The 16365-nt window shown below is 38.9% G+C and overlaps 1 long non-coding RNA gene across 3 annotated transcripts; it reads right to left on the bottom strand.

Moving 5' to 3' along the window:
• Positions 1-5582: 5582 nt before the first annotated feature.
• LOC311089246 lies at positions 5583-11883 on the bottom strand. 3 transcript variants are annotated; one of them, XR_014607652.1, is made up of 6 exons: positions 11587-11883; positions 11428-11484; positions 11080-11171; positions 10298-10394; positions 8078-8225; positions 5583-5683 (listed from the first exon to the last, which is right to left on the bottom strand). It is a non-coding gene; the product is annotated as an uncharacterized lncRNA (long non-coding RNA). The 3 variants fall into 3 exon arrangements; XR_014607653.1 differs by having other exon boundaries at positions 11636-11883; XR_014607654.1 differs by lacking the exon at positions 11428-11484 and having other exon boundaries at positions 11636-11875.
• Between the last annotated feature and the right edge of the window lie 4482 nt (positions 11884-16365).

Below are 16365 nucleotides of genomic sequence, written 5' to 3'. Positions count from 1 at the left end.
AAACATATCCTATTCAATGCGTTCACGGGCATCATTTGTAGTAGCCTATTCACAAACTGTTTGCTCAAGCATAGCGTTTTCTCGGAGTTCACTGTGTGCTTTCTACCATGCACAAATAAAAATGTCATTGAACTTTTGCTAATTGTAACAATGAGCACTCAAACACACCAAACCAACAATTACTAAAAACACACACAAAAACTGATTTTGCACGGGCATTATGCACTAGTACAACTAAACTAAAAGGTATTCTGAAAGGCAAAAATGTTGTCCAACTTCTCTAACTAACTATACACAAAACCAAAACAAAATCCTAAATACCTACGCAATCTTCAGTGGCTTACTCAGCTCGAGGCATCTCCTACGTGCCCCCTCCTGAGATATCCACCAAAATAAAATAAACGTCAACTAAACAAAGGAACAGACAATCATAATTGCTCACCAGAATACTCACCAAAATGTTGTAGCGTTCAGAAGTTCCGCAATTAACACTAAAGTCCGATTTAATCAAACTATTAATCTCGTACGAGCCTCCACTATGTTACGGGCAGTCGGACATCACTCCACCTGCCCTTACGAGTCCCTCCATCACTCCACCTGCCCTTACGAGTCCCTCCATCACTCCACCTGCCCTTACGAGTCCCTCCATCTGCCCTTACGAGACCCTCCATCACTCCACCTGCCCTTACGAGACCCTCCATCACTCCACCTGCCTTTATTGCCTCAGATTGTGAAACACAACACGCAACAACCTCAGGCACGGCTCACCTCGGGCGGTCAGCTGATTCATCAGAATAAAGCCGCAGAATGGGAACCGCTGTGTTGAGATGGCAGAAGGATGTGGGGTTCAGCTTCTGTAGCCTACATACATGATTGTAGTTTGAATAAAGCTTTGTTTCATGTGTTGACTTGTATATGCATTTGTTTATTGTGTGATGGTGACTTTCATTCATTCTTTTACTAATTTATTAATATTTCTCATTGTTGTCAGTAAATAAAATATAATTATTTAATTAATGCTTTATTTGTTTGAAAGAAAATGTAGATATGTTCATTATATACACATCTATAGTGTATTCAATTATGCATAGCTATGTCATATGACATGCATTACATTTTGTTTGTTTTATTGAATTATATCATTTTCAGTAAAAAGTAATATAAGTATTGGTCAGCATTTATCGTTGTTATTATTGTATGTTTTGGGGTGGGATAGTAATGCAATTCAATCTGAGGTAATATTAATTTTTAATATTAATGATACTTAAATTTTTCGAGTACAAAATCAACAGTTTTCTCCAAAGGAAAACCATTCAGGGCTGATGTTATGAGGTATATAATATATATATATATACCTCATAACATCAGCCCTACCTAGAATGGTTTTCCTTTGGAGAAAACTGTTGATTTTGTACTCGAAAAGGCGTAAAGACGTTTATATATATATATATAGATATATATATAGATATATATTATGGGATTGCATACATATGAGATTTTTTACACAGGAAAAAAAGAACCTACAAGGTTGAATATGAATATCTTAATATATATTTTCTTAAATAATTCATTATAATAAAAAAAATTTAAAAGCATTTTTTTTGTGTTATTTATAGGCCTAGGCCTGAGGGATGAAACAAGAGTTAAATTCAACAAGAAAAAGAGGAAAACAAAGCAGTAAGCCACTTTTGCTTGTGGATGAAAATGTTTGGATATTAAATTAAATTAAATTAACAACATATTCAAGAGATGACAATTTTGGTATTTCGTAATAAAAATAAATAATATCGTTAAGGATAAAACGGTGGGTCACATTAGTAGGGTTAAATATGTATCCAGCTGAGTACCAAAAAGTACCTTTCCAAAGAAAAGGGGTACACAATGAAATATGCATGGTGAAAGGTACATATGTACCCTTTGAAAAGGTACATTGTCATATAAAGTAATAGTTAAGGTACAACATTCACAAATGTACCATTAAAGGTCCTTTCGTGTTCCCATGGGGTACTTAGAAGTACCTTTTGGGTACACATCCTGTAGGGTACAAAAAAGTACCTTATTCAAGTCAAAGGGTACACTTCCTGTGGGGTACTAAGAAGTACTTTTCAAGTTACGGGGTACACAATCCTCTGGGGTAGCAGCTACTTATGTGTGCCTTTTCTAAGACTGATAGAGCCTTTGTCATAATTTGTAAATGTGGTATGCTGAATAATCCTCTGTGATAAGTGCATAATCATTATCACTATCAGTTTTCGTAAGTATTTTCATTTGTTTCTGCTAAGGGATTATTTACAGATTTATACTCGATTTTTATAATTATTATCATTATTGTTTTCATTTAAATAATTGTTGCATATATTTTGGCTTCTATAATAAGCACTATTGGTTCGAATTAATTCAATATATATTATTATAGTTAAGATGGATGTGTGTGCTTGGTTGTGCGGGCGTGGGCGCGGCTTGCGTGCATTTAGAGAAGGAGTTCTCGCGATACGTTTCATTCAAGATAAAGCAACGCTGATGGTCGCATCGCTTAAACTTGTTAATTATCATCCTTTACAGGTAACGAATGTATAAAATGCACACCATCATTGTTTTAGATAGAGCTTCATAAGAAGGACTGTTAACTGTATTGTTTCCTATGTATATGAGACCGTTGAGTCTGTAAACTGTTTATAGTGTTAACGATCTGTGCTGCGCACATTGTTAGCAAACGTGGTGTGATTAGCGCGCGCGCCGCGAGTTATGCAGAGATAAAATGCGGATATAAAGTACCGAGTATAGTGTTATTCTGCATGTTTTATGTTTTCCTTTATTCATTAATTCTGTGTTATGAGTTTATTTCGTGCTGTTTCACTGATAGTTAGTATGTATGTGACGTCATGAGTATGTAACGTTAGTCGAGTGAACTTGGATGTACATCAATGGCATGAATGGAATTTGAGTGTTTACATGAACAGCATGTAAACAAACGAATCGTCAACGGCGAAATAAAAGCCTCTTATTTACGAGACCGGTCTGAAAGACCTCCAGCTCACAGCGGGGTCTATGAGCAGGACTGGCCGAGCGACGAGCTAGCGGCCGGGGCAGGCGCCTGCTGGCTGTCGCCTCACATGGAGCTTCTCAACTCCGAAAACTTTGAAGCAAATTGTCAATTCGTCATCAATTTTCACAAGACTGCCTATATTCGAAATCTAAACAGTACTTTTCTCGCCTAAAACGTTCTCATAAGTGAATTTAGTGATGAATAAAATGGCGAAAATTGTCCTGTTGGTCTGTGTAATATGACTGGCTGTTTTTTCGCGCCGTTATTCGCGTTCTAGGTCGGTGGTCACGCCTCTTTCTTTCACTCGGCACGGCAGCCGCTGGAGCCTGCAGGACGCATGACAGCTCAACGATGGCCCTGCCAACTTTATCCTCAGATGAGCTGATCCAAACATTGATAGAAGGTGGTTTAACTATGACAGAAGTTGAAGCGCAGAAATTAAGAGGTGAGTAATACTGTCGTTAGCTAACGTAAAGTTACATTTAAGTGACACTTGCGGCCCGCTGATTAAATTTGGCTGCACGTTAGCTACAGTTAGATCGACCTAACATTATATCGGGACTTATTTGTGAGTTACCACTAACGTTCGTTTGCTAGTTGTAAAGATTGTAAAGAAAAAAGCATAACGTTAGCTGACCTTAGCTAACGTTTGCCAGCTAGCTTAGAGTTGGCTACAGCTATCGTTAGCTAGCTCGAGTTTCTCATACAGCCAACGTACTCCACTGAAAAGTTGAGTTAAAGTTAAGTTGATGCTCAAATAGTGTTGCAGCTATGTAGATAATCAATTATTCAAGTGTTTAGTGTATGGATATTGTATATTTATAAGTTGAAGATGTTGGATGATGTTCGATTCCGTTTGTGCACACAACTCAGTTTAATGTTAGAAGATGGCGGCTATGTTGCGTACGTTAGAATAGACTATTTGCACGTGGCCGCCATTTTGGACTTCGGATCAGCGAGTGTGTGGTTAGACACTTACGGTTTCGGGTTACGCCCGGTGCAGGGAGCCGGAGAAAGCCGAAATGTATATTTTATAGTTGTTTATAGAATCTATTATCACTTAAAATACTACTAAGATCCATATTACTATCACACAAGCGAATGGCAATTAAATGCACCGGGCGTAATGCGACACACTCGCTGATCCCAAATCCAAAATGGCGGCCACGTGCAACTAGCCTATTCCCGGGTCTTCTCTACAGCAGTGTTTCTTAAACGTTTTTCAACATTGTAACTTACCCACTTTGAATTGCTTTTTTAAGCCAAGTATCCCCTAACCAGTGCAAAACATTTCTGGTAGAACTTTTTTTTTTATATATATATATATATCCCAGATAGCACACGTACGTCGGGCCGACGTTGGCCCGATGCACAAAGTTCCATCGGCACGATGTCGCTCAGAGATCGTTTGCTCATCGGCAATATGTCGCCTCGACGTCGGCCTTTGATCGCAAATGATCTCCGGCCGATGTTTGAACGATGCAAAGCTGTAAATCTTTTGGCAGCTCTGCATGGGTTTTATAGGACCTTTATTTATATAGGTCGGACCTTTCGGGCTACTCCTTACATTAGACACCATGCTGCTTTCATTGACGCACGCACTTACGAACACACGCATGCACGCACACGCACACACACACACACACACACACACACACACATACACACATACAGAGCGGAGATCGCGCTGCAACACTCACTCAGCAGCACATAAACTGTAGTCAACATTGCCCCGAGACTTAAATTGATAAAATAGCTTTGATACTGAACACATGCAACTTTCATCCCTCTTAATGGCCATATTCAAGAAAAAAAGTGGAGTAGTTTTACACTTCGATCTTACCTCGCACTCTTTCAACGTTAAACTGCTGGAATACATGCTCTGCTTCTGTGAACAGTAAACACCGCCTTCTATGATTTGATTGGCTATCTATTTGGATGGTCGCTGTAAGGTAGACCAGCCTAAAATGTAACTTTTAAACCTTTTTGCCATCCTAAAAACAGAGCAGAGCAAGAATTTCCAATATTGAATTTCCAGTTTGGCCATTTCTAACTATTGACATACTATTGTTATTATTGACGTATAATTATACACTGCAAAAAATGTTTTTCTTACTTAGTATTTTTGTGTTGTTTCTAAAGCTAAATTATCTGCCAGTGGGGTAAGAAAAATAATCTTGTTTTCCAATAGAATAAAGATTATTTTTCATACCCCACTGGCAAATAATTTAGATTGTTTTAAGCAAAAATTACTTAAATTACTTTGTTTATCTGAAAACAAAATAGAATTTCTTATGTCATTTTACTTCTCTAGTAAATGCTTCTTGATTTAAGAATTTTTAGATATTTGGACTGGAAACAACACAATAATACTAAGTAAGAAAAGCATTTTTTTGCAGTGTAGGACTTGTCCCCCTCAATGTCTATGTACATATATACAGCCCTGGAGTTACTTGACTATCCAATATGAAAAAAGTAGGCTCTACTGACATTGAAAAATATCAATAACTGTCTCTAGTATAATGAACAGACACAATTCAAGTTAAGACATTTTAATGACACCAGAAAGAACTCCAGGAGAAAAGGGATCAAAAGGGTTCCTCAGCAACAATGTAGAGAAGGATTCTTCCTGGCAACCTGTAACAGAGTGAAAAATATTGAGAAAAAGCAGTTAGGACTAAAGCTAAGAATTGTCATTACACTGGATAATATAATTAAAAATCTAACAACAATCAAAGGTACATCAGCTGGCAAACCGTTTAATAGTTTAATAGGTTTAATAGTTTATTTAAAGGGAATGATTGTGGTGGGTAGTTTGCTCAAACTATGGCAGCGATACAGCGAATAGTTGTTCTAAAAGACGGCGCCGTCCGCGGAGTGCTTTCAAAGGCCAGTGAAAGCATACTTTCAGTTAAGTTGTAAGTAGATGCTAACTGTTTCTCATGGGTTCGTATGGTATTTTAAACATTTACAGGGGTAAGTCTGTGATTTTATTGCCATCCGAATCCATAATGTCAGTGTTTTTTCTCACCCAACCCGCGTACATTTCTTAATTTCTTTTATAAAGAACACCTCTTTCTCACATAGCGCAGTGAAGCAGCCCCTGCACGAGTGAATAATTGATTCTCGAGCCATCGATATCAGCAGATTCAGCAGCATGGCCACGGGCAGCACTGGGTAACGTCACACGTAAGAAGGAATATCTTTAGCAGCTTTCTAAGGTATGGTTCGGGGAACACGCCTATAAATGTTATACCTTTAGTTAAGTTATACCTTAAAGGGATAGTTCACTTTGAAATTAAATTTTGGTATGTTTTAGCTTACCTGAAGGGCATCCAAGATGTAGGTGTCTTTTTTTCCGCAGTAGTTTTAATTTTGATATTTTTAGGTCCAACCGTTCTTGTCTGTCAGTCATTTCATGCAGGTTTATGGATCCTTTCTCAAAGAGCATGCACAAAGTCCAAATTAAAACAATTCCCCATCGTCCAAATGAAACAATTCCCCATCGTAAGTACACTTTGATGGCCCAAGACACGAAACGAGCGGTATCTATACACTAGATGTCGCCTTCGCTATTGCAGTTCATTGGAACGAAACCATAGCCAAGGCGACATCAGTGTATATATCTATACCCGCCCGCGCCGTCAGATCAGTTGGACGCGGCTTTGTTCAAGAGGTAACAACAATATAAATACTGTTCGTTTTCTCACACAAACCGCTCGTTTCGTGTCTTAGGCCATCAAAGTGTACTTACGATGGGGAATTGTTTCATTTGGACGATGGGGAATTGTTTTAATTTGGACTTTGTGCATGCTCTTTGAGAAAGGATCCATAAACCTGCATGAAATGACTGACAGACAAGAACGGTTGGACCTAAAAATATCAAATTAAAACTACTGCGGAAACAAAGACACCTACATCTTGGATGCCCTTCAGGTAAGCTAAAACATACCAAAATTTAATTTCAAAGTGAACTATCCCTTTAAGAGTCTTCGTAGCACGCTAAGAGACAACGTTATCGGGAAACCCAGCCCAGGTGTTTATGAATGAGACACTGAATTAATTGGTTTTAAAAGTGTTTAAATTAATGATTCAATTGAGTATATTTTTTTTTTAATAGACTGGAACATGTTATTCTGATGTATGTTATCGTGATCTCCATTTTAAACAAAACAAAAACGATTTTAAACCAAATAGATTCTCAGTTTATCCTGAATTAGGGGCCGTTCACATATCGCGTCTAAAAATGTGTGGAAAGTGCTCTCTCCTTTCTACAAGCACTTGCCCTCCCGTGGCGTCTGTCGTTGCTATGCAACCATGAACTGCGCTCTCCATGATGACGAGGAAGTATCAGCAAAGGATTAATTGATTTCTAGCCCTTGCATTAGCTTACTACTACTACTAAATATACTACTAGATATATTTATGGAGATGGGAAATAAAAACTCGCCCTGTACAGCTATGATCAGCTGTTCAGCCGAGTTTTCCATGTTGTTACGGAAAGGCCAAAGCTGATCGGTTAGTTTTTGTCACATGACCTGCGGTGCGCTTGTGGCATTCTGAAAAGTTGAGATGTTTTCATCTCGCTGTGGAAAAACGAGCACGCTGCATCGCATGCGCGTCACTTCTATTATGGTATTACCGGTGTTGTCACACTTTGACTACCTGGTGGGGAAATATCCGAACGTATGACTTACAGAAGGTACAATTAACTAAGAACGTTTCGGGAAACACGTATTAACGATAAGGTACAGCTTAAGGTATAACTTAGGAATGACGTAGCGTTATGAGGGTTTCGGGAAATCCAGCCATTATCATTATTAATAACGTGTTTCCTGAAACGTTCTTAGTGTTGCGCTTTTATTGAGCAGGTCATGCAATAACAAATTAGTTATTTACACCAATAATGTAATGCGGATGCTGGGCAATCTGGTGAGTTTTGGAGGTGGAGCATTGAAGAGAGGGGTGTGTTTGTTTGGGTTCATTCCAAATATCAACTATGTCCAACAGCGTTTTTGAAATATCGCTTACCCCATCTTAATATCTGGCAGTTTTGTGTCCATCTATAGTTGCCATCATCTGAAGTCTTCGTGAGTGTTTGCATCATCTGAAGTCTTCACAAGTGAGGCTGGATCCACACTGGATCTCGCTGTAATCTCTAGTGAACTTGCTGAGCATCCTGAGATAGAAACAGGGAAGCAACAGGAGAAAGATTAGCATAGCTGCAGTTCATATTATTTCAGGCAAAAGATGATCATGTGCACTTTTTACTATTTCATCACATATTAACTGTAAAACAAGATTATGAGATGTGTTAATTGAATGCTTGGCTAAAGAGTTGTGTCTTTAGTCTAGATTTAAATTGGGAGAGTGTGTCTGAGCCCCGAACATTATCAGGAAGGTTATTTATGAAAGTAAAAAAGTAGCAAAACTCGAGAGCATAAAGATGTGAATTTGAGAACTTGTCCCCTGTAAAATACAAGTCCAAAGTTGAATTTAGAGATTTGCACTCGCAGAACGTGACTTAACGCATAGACAGTGATATTAAAATAAATAAATGATAATTCTGTAAAACCATAATAATTAAAAATAGACTACTATGTACAGTTAAGCGTTTTCCTCACATAGAAAACTGGTAGAAAACCACTTTATGAGGTTTTTTAACATTAATATGAGTTCCCCTAGCCTGCCTATGGTCCCCCAGTGGCTAGAAATTGTGATAGGTGTAAACCAAGCCCTGGGTATCCTGCTACGCCTTTGAGAAAATGAAAGCCGGTAATAATCATAAATGTTTCTTGAGCGTCAAATCATCATATTAGAATGATTTCTGAAGGATCATATGAAGCTGTGATGCTGAAAATTCAGTTTTGATCACAGGAATTAATTACATTTTACAATATATTCACATAGAAAACAGTTATTTAAAATTTGTTATATTATTTCACAATATTATTGTTTTGAATGCTGTCTTGGTGAACATAAGAGACTTCTTTCAAAACATAATTTTTTTACCAACACAATTAGTAGGGATGTCCCGATCCGATCACGTGATCGGAAATCGGGCCCGATCACGTGTTTTCAGACTCGATCGGAATCGGACGTTACCTCCCGATCAGGACTCGGATATATATGTATATATATTCTCATTATTTTTTAACACATCTATAGTTATGCGGTGGCACAGAGTTACGCCGGTTTCACACTGCACGCGTTAGCAGAGCGTAAGCAGCGCAGGAGCAGTGCGTATGGTGAGCAGGAGCAGGACACACGCGTTTTGCTTTCACACTGGCAGCGTTTGTCACGGGGTTGTGTAGGCTACAGACAGAGTACTCTATAATGGATAAGTTGGCATTGCTTTTTTTCGTTTTCAAATACATTTAAGAAAAAAGACTTGTCAAGAAGCTTATTTTATTAATAATTTCATATAACTTTTGGTTCATCTTTGTTTTTATTGTTCTGGCAACAAGTTTGTTTTTGGACATTTGTTTTCTTTTTAAATTGCTGTTGGTCATTTGATCGACTGTTTAAAACACAATAGATATCATCAATGCACTTTTTGGATAAAACTGCGGTGTATTTTGGCCATGATCAATGCATATCACTTTAATTCAGTGTAAGCGGCGCAGCAAAAATAGACTCTGTCTGCGCCGAAACGATCGCGGCACTGCTGCTTCTGCTCTGCTCCTGCTACGCGCTGCCGCACTGCCTCTGCGTGCGGTGTGAATGCTCTACCATCTGTTAACATGGGCGCCGAAAAAAATATGCGCTGCACGCTCTGCTAACGCGTGCAGTGTGAAACAAGCACATTACTGGCTTTGCAAACACTGTGGCACTTTTATTTTTTATTTGTTTACATGCCTGCCGGGTATTTTAAGTTGAGGTGCTATTTGTTTATATATTAGACTTTTTTAATATTTACTGTTGCACTAAAGTCCAAAAGTGAAGAATTTATGTTATTTATTACTTGATTGTTCAAGCTACCTCACAGAAGTGCTGTTGAATGTTAAAGAAGAGAAGAGTTGTTGAATGTTAAAATAAGGTGAATTAAATAAAAAATAAGGAACATCCTGGATCTGTTTTTTGCTCTTCTTTATTCTTTTTTTATGTATTATAGAAGTATCGGATCGGGACTCGGTATCGGTAGATACTCAAAATCAAATGACTCGGACTCGGGGGCAAAAAAACCTGATCAGGACTTCCCTAACAATTAGTGTATGTTTGACATTAGTGTATGTTTGAAGTTTTACTTACTAATCATATGGTTCATAGCGCCTTAGAGATGATGATCCGAGATGATGATCCGCCCAACTCTGCTACGGTGGAGGCCAGGGCATCAACATTGAAGGATCTAGAAACACAACAAACCATTTGTCACAGAGCCAACAATATTATTATATAATGCCAGGTTTATTACAAGTAAGAAGCTATAGCTAAGCTATATTATTATATATTATATTATATTATATTAAGCTATATTATATATAAGCTACAGCAGAAGTGAAATGCTTTTCTGAGATGAGTTTCTGAATCTATTTGACCTGCATCTGGGCATGGAGTACCTATGGCCTGAGGGAAGTAGCTTGAACTGGCAGGACAAAGGATGACTAGGGTCAGCTGCCCTCTTTGCCACTCTGTTGGAGTAAATGTGTGAGAGAGGGGGAAAGATTGCCTGCAATCTTGCTACACGTCCTAACAATACTCTCTAATCGATTTTTTGTTTTTTTGTAGACAAGGAACCAAACCAGCAGATAAAACAGAAGGTTAAAACAGACTCAATAAAACAAGAATAAAACATTCTCATCAAAGTGGGGTCAATGTTAAAATTCCTGTCTACGGTAAAAATGCATTTGCTGCTGGGCTTTGGCACAAACAGCATCAGTGTGTGATTCAAAACATAGCTTACTATCAATTATTGTGCCAAGGTACTTGTATTCTTGTATCTCAATAGGTTGGCCATCAATGATAGTGAGGGGAAAAGGGGGGGCTCTGTTTCCTAAAATCAATAATTAATTCTTTAGTTTTGGATTTCCTACCTGTATTTCCTACTTCTCCGGCAGCAGCTTTCTTCAGAAATGTTGAAGTCGTGGAGCTTTAATTCCCTCTGTTATGGGTTATTTTGTTGCTGCTGAAATCACAGAACATTTTTTTTAATCAATATTTGTTTACCATTGAGCTAGTTTCAACCAATTTCCTCACTCCATGTAAGTGACGTCACCGATTAGGCCTATACGTGTAAAATAAATTAGCTCACTTCCAGGTAAAACCTTTACAAAAACCTCTCATATACATATAATAGGCGATTAAAAGCCCAAACTTTCATAAACAAAAGCTCAACCGAGTTAACATTAACTTAGCTTAACTTAACGTAGCTGCTAACTTACCTCTTCTGAAAACGGTTGAGATGCTAACGGACTTTTTCCGAAGACACAAAACCATGTCTATAAAAGTAATTATTCAACATAAGCGTATCAATTACAAATAAGAGAAGTGTCAAGAACAGTTGTGTGTATTATCCGTGTGATATTAGAGATTAATATCACCTGAAAGCAGTGAAAACAACAGCGAGAGAGAGGGAGATTTCCTGCTTACCAGTCGCAGTGGTCCCGCGGCGTTTCCATGGCAACTCTGCGCCGCGGCCGCTCCAGTGTTTGAAAGGGACTTGAAAGTTCACGCGCACAACGCGACATCGGCCTCCCGTATAGTGGGCCGACCTAAAGCCGACGTAACGGAGCTGGGAAATAGAGCACTGACTGAAAAGAGATCGGTCTACACCAGGCCGACGCCTTTGCGATGTTATAGGGAGGAAGGCCGACGCTCGATGTTGGGCCAACGTCGGCCCGACGTACGTGTGCTATCTGGGATATATATATAAAGAGGAAGAATACAGCGCCGATATTTACTAAACAGCCTTTTTAAACAAAAACATTTAAATGCTATATTTCAAATGTAGAATCCATCACTTAATTCATTCATTATTATAGTATAATTATTGTAGGAATTATCAGGGTTCGTACGTTTTGAAAAAACCTGGAAAAGTTATGGAATTTGAAAAATGCAAATTCCAGGCCTGGAAAGGTTTTGAAAAAATAAAAAGACCCAGAAAGTTTTGGAAAAGTCATGGATTTTTTTTTTTAACACAGCATAATATGTGATTAATACAAAAGCTGTTTAATAAAAAAAATATTTTGCGTTGTCTTAACGTCCTTATATTCGGGCGGCATAACGTTCAGTTCACTTCCGATTCACTCACTTGTTGCGATGTTGCCTGAGGCGAAGTCGTACTGACATAAATTTAATTGAAATGCCAGGAAAGTGGCACGAGCATGCTAAAGTTTTGCAAGCACCGGTGGGTCGAGAATGTAGCGGAAAGAGGATTGCAGCTCTGGCCGCATGCAAAACAATACACAGTATATTTTCTTCGAAGAACTAACGAGACCCATTGGTTTCGTGGACTGTTTTTTTATTTTATATTAAACAGTCTGCCACAACATGCCCGGGCTTTTTACAATAAAAACAGTGTCTGCCTTGTTTTACTGCGTTCTTTTTCGTGTCTACATCAAATCAAATCAAGTATATTTGTATAGCGCTTTTCACAATACAGATTGTATCAAAGCAGCTTCACAGTATTAAAATAAAATAATACAACAAAGTTTGTTTCTAGTGGAATTTATTGATTGATAGAATAAAATTAAATATCCCCAAAATATCCCCAACTGAACAAGCCAAAGGCAAAGGCATCCCTCTATGACCACATCAGTGGTCATAGAGGGATTAACTCTTAAGCGAAAACGTTCTCTGGCGATGTTATGCGTTAAAACATATTTGTCAGCAAGTAAAGCAGCTTCAGAAATAGACTCGGCCTTCTGCACAGCTAAATAGGTTGCCACAGCGGTTGGCAGACAGTTCTTAAATTCTTCTAAAAGAATTAGTTCACGCAATTTCTCCTGACTATCAACACGCTGTGATGAGCACCAGCGATCAAACAGGGCTGCTTTATCTCGACCAAATTCGACAAAAGTTTGACGCGCAGCTTTTAAGTTCCTGAACTTCTGTCGGTATGCTTCAGGGATCAGCTGATAGCACCTCAGAACTGACGCTTTCACAACATCATAGTCACCGCTCTGCTCCACTGTTAGTGATGAGTAAACCTCCTGCACCCTTCCCACTAAAACGCATTGCAGGAGGAATGCCCATGCAGTTCTCGGCCAATTTAAATTGGTCGCGACACGCTCAAAGTGGGGAAAACATTTTTCCACATCTTTCTCCACAAAAGGGGGCACAAGTCGGATGTGACGAGTGACATCAAATGAATTAGGGTCAGAAGGAGCGACACCTTCCCTCTGAGCCTCGATTTCTAACTTTCTCAACGCCAGCCGGTTTTCAAGTTCATGCTCACGGGCCTGTGCTTGCATGCGCTCACGGTCGAACTCCATTTCCTTCTCTCTGATACTTAACTCTCTCAACCGAATCTGCAGCTGTAATGCTTCTGTAGACACGCGAGATTGTTTCTCTGCAGGCAGAATGCCCTTACTAACCAAAGCAGCTTGTAAGACGGTCTTGATTGTATCTTTGGTGCGCTTTTCAGCAGAAGTGAGCTCAACCTCGTAAGTTGCAGCCAAATTCAGTAACTGCTCTTTCGAAAATTTCAAAAATATCTCGATAGAGGGTTCTTTAACGAATGCTTCCTCTGTTGCCATTTTAACGCATAATTTTAAAGCGGTTGTTAACGTTTAATTTTAAAGCGTTATGACGCTTAAAGCGCGCTCAAAATCAAGTACAAATAAACACTCAAAGCAGTTTAACTGCGACAAAGCTACAAAGTAGCGAATATCTGAAGTGGTCAAACGAAAAGCACAATATAGGCTACAAACGAACATGAATTTTAATGTCCACCCACAAATTTAACCAATACGCTAGTACAATCAGAGTACCAGCGCTCACTAAATAGGCGATATGCCACAATGTATCACAAGCTATACAACTAAACTAAAAGGTATTCTGATAGGCAAAAATGTTGTCCAACTTCTCTAACTATACACAAAACCATTTCCTAAATACCTACGCAATCTTCAGTGGCTTACTCAGCTCGAGGCATCTCCTACGTGCCCCCTCCTGAGATATCCACCAAAATAAAATAAACGTCAACTAAACAAAGGAACAGACAATCATAATTGCTCACCAGAATACTCACCAAAATGTTGTAGCGTTCAGAAGTTCCGCAATTAACACTAAAGTAGACATGTGCCGGTATTCGGTAATGCGATAAATCGCGGTAATGAATATGCACGATATTGTTATCGCGGGCACTTCAAAATACCGTGAAAAATAATAGATCAGAATTTATATAGAAAGCGTATTAGCTTATTTTCCATCAACCGCTTAAACAAACACTGCGTATATGCTGCGCGAAACACGTGCGCACTCTGATGTAAACAATCCCCACATGAAGCACTGTGTGCATGCGGCGCAGTGCGCACTCTAGTTTAATGTAAGTACCACAAACAATTTAATATAGGCAGGTTTGTGTATATTTTACACGTAGTACAATACTGTATGTGCTGCTTATGAACACCAGACAGATAATGATTTATGAAACAGATCTTTACTCACTTGCACAAAATAAATGCAGTAATAGAAAGCATAGAAACGCACAGGTGAAATACACTGAAAATTATATGCATTTAAAAATTTGGTCGGGTTGAAGTCATGCCTCCGGATCTTCTGTATCCACTCGGCCCGTACCGCAGCATCAACGGGGAATGCATGAAAGCTAACTTCTCTGTTGTAACGTGACGAAATGGTACATAACGGCACACAACCATGAAGTGCTGAGGCTGTCATCCTCTGAAAGGCAAGTCGCCTCTCTTGAATCCTAAAAAAATATCTCTGTGGTAATGGAACTTGGTCGCTGTTGTCTCTCGCTCTCGCTGTCAGATCACCGGAAGTTTTCACCGGAAGTACTGGCCCACACACTCAAGCTCGAACGTCAACGGCCGCCATATTGTGCATGGAGCGAATCAAATACAATAAATAAGATTAATTGACCCTTCGCTAAGCCCCGCCCTCCTTAGTTACTGTTGCTACGCCTGTCAAGCTTTTGCGCCTGGCACGTCTATTACAGTATGTATGCACGGGTTTCAGACATTCCTAAGGAGATAATTAGTCATTTTTGGCAAACAGGTGAAAATATGAGAGTGCAATACTGCAGTATGCATTCGAGGGCTATATCCACGACATAATATGCAAACGATTAGAGAATAATTTCATCAAAATTTAAGTTAAAGCATAACGTTAGGTCCCAGCGCAAGCAGCAACCGCCTCATATGCTGACCATTCAAATGGGAAACACACAAATTTGAGGAACAGCTTTGTGCATGCCCAGCAGGGTAAGTGAAATTTGAAAATATTCTAATACCGTAAATCCTCAAATATAGGCCCGGGCCTTTATTTTACTCAAGCGCATCGCGGCCCAGGCCTTTATTGGAAGGAGGCCATAATTAGAGACAGGCCTTTATTTGTATTTGAACAAAACGGACTACCAGTAGAATGAATAAAAACGAGATTTTGTGTCTATTTTAACCTATAAAATACTAGGTTAATTTATTGAAAACGTACAGTTAGTTACCATATAACATTATATGCATAAAGAACATTAACAACAAATAAATATAATATAAATAATATTTTTTGTGAAAAGCAATGATTCATTTTGAAACAGTATTTGTTCCAGCAGTAGTAACGTTAGCTCCACAACAGCACGCATCTGTGCATTCATTGATTTCATTCATTCATTCACACACTAGAAACGCGTGTCTTTTTGCATGTAACTTACAGACACTATTGCGATTAGAACAAAGCAAATAGAACTGACCTATTTCTCAGCTGGATCCGTTGCTCCTCGAAATAATACTTCCAAGCACTTCTGAGGTAAATTTTCCAGGATTATTATTACTTAGATAGATGTGTGTTATCCAGCTGATTGTGGGTGTTCAGGTTTGCGTGGATCGCCTCAGATTATTTGCGTTTGAATAACGCGCGCTCTCCGTAATTAAGAGATCAAAGTCAACAGTATTTTGAAACTCGTTTGCACTTAAGAAAAAAAGCGAGCCTATCGCGCCAGTGCGATTGTCGATCCCAGGGGGTTAAAAAATAGATTTTCGCCAAAAATCCTCTTTGGCTCCGCAGCTGCCATGGTAAACAACATTAGCCTACCGGTGACTGAATTCTCACGTGCGAGTCAAGAGCGAAGTGATTGACATGACCAGGCTACCATAGCTATGGCTTGGATTCATTAGCAAACATTGCCCCCCTGTGGTATT

The sequence above is a fragment of the Abramis brama genome, assembly GCF_963993115.1.
Source record: "Abramis brama genome assembly, chromosome: 9".
In the NCBI taxonomy this organism is placed as follows: Eukaryota; Metazoa; Chordata; class Actinopteri; order Cypriniformes; family Leuciscidae; genus Abramis; species Abramis brama.
Note: the sequence above shows the minus strand (reverse complement) of the source record. Positions and strands in the feature narration are given on the sequence as shown.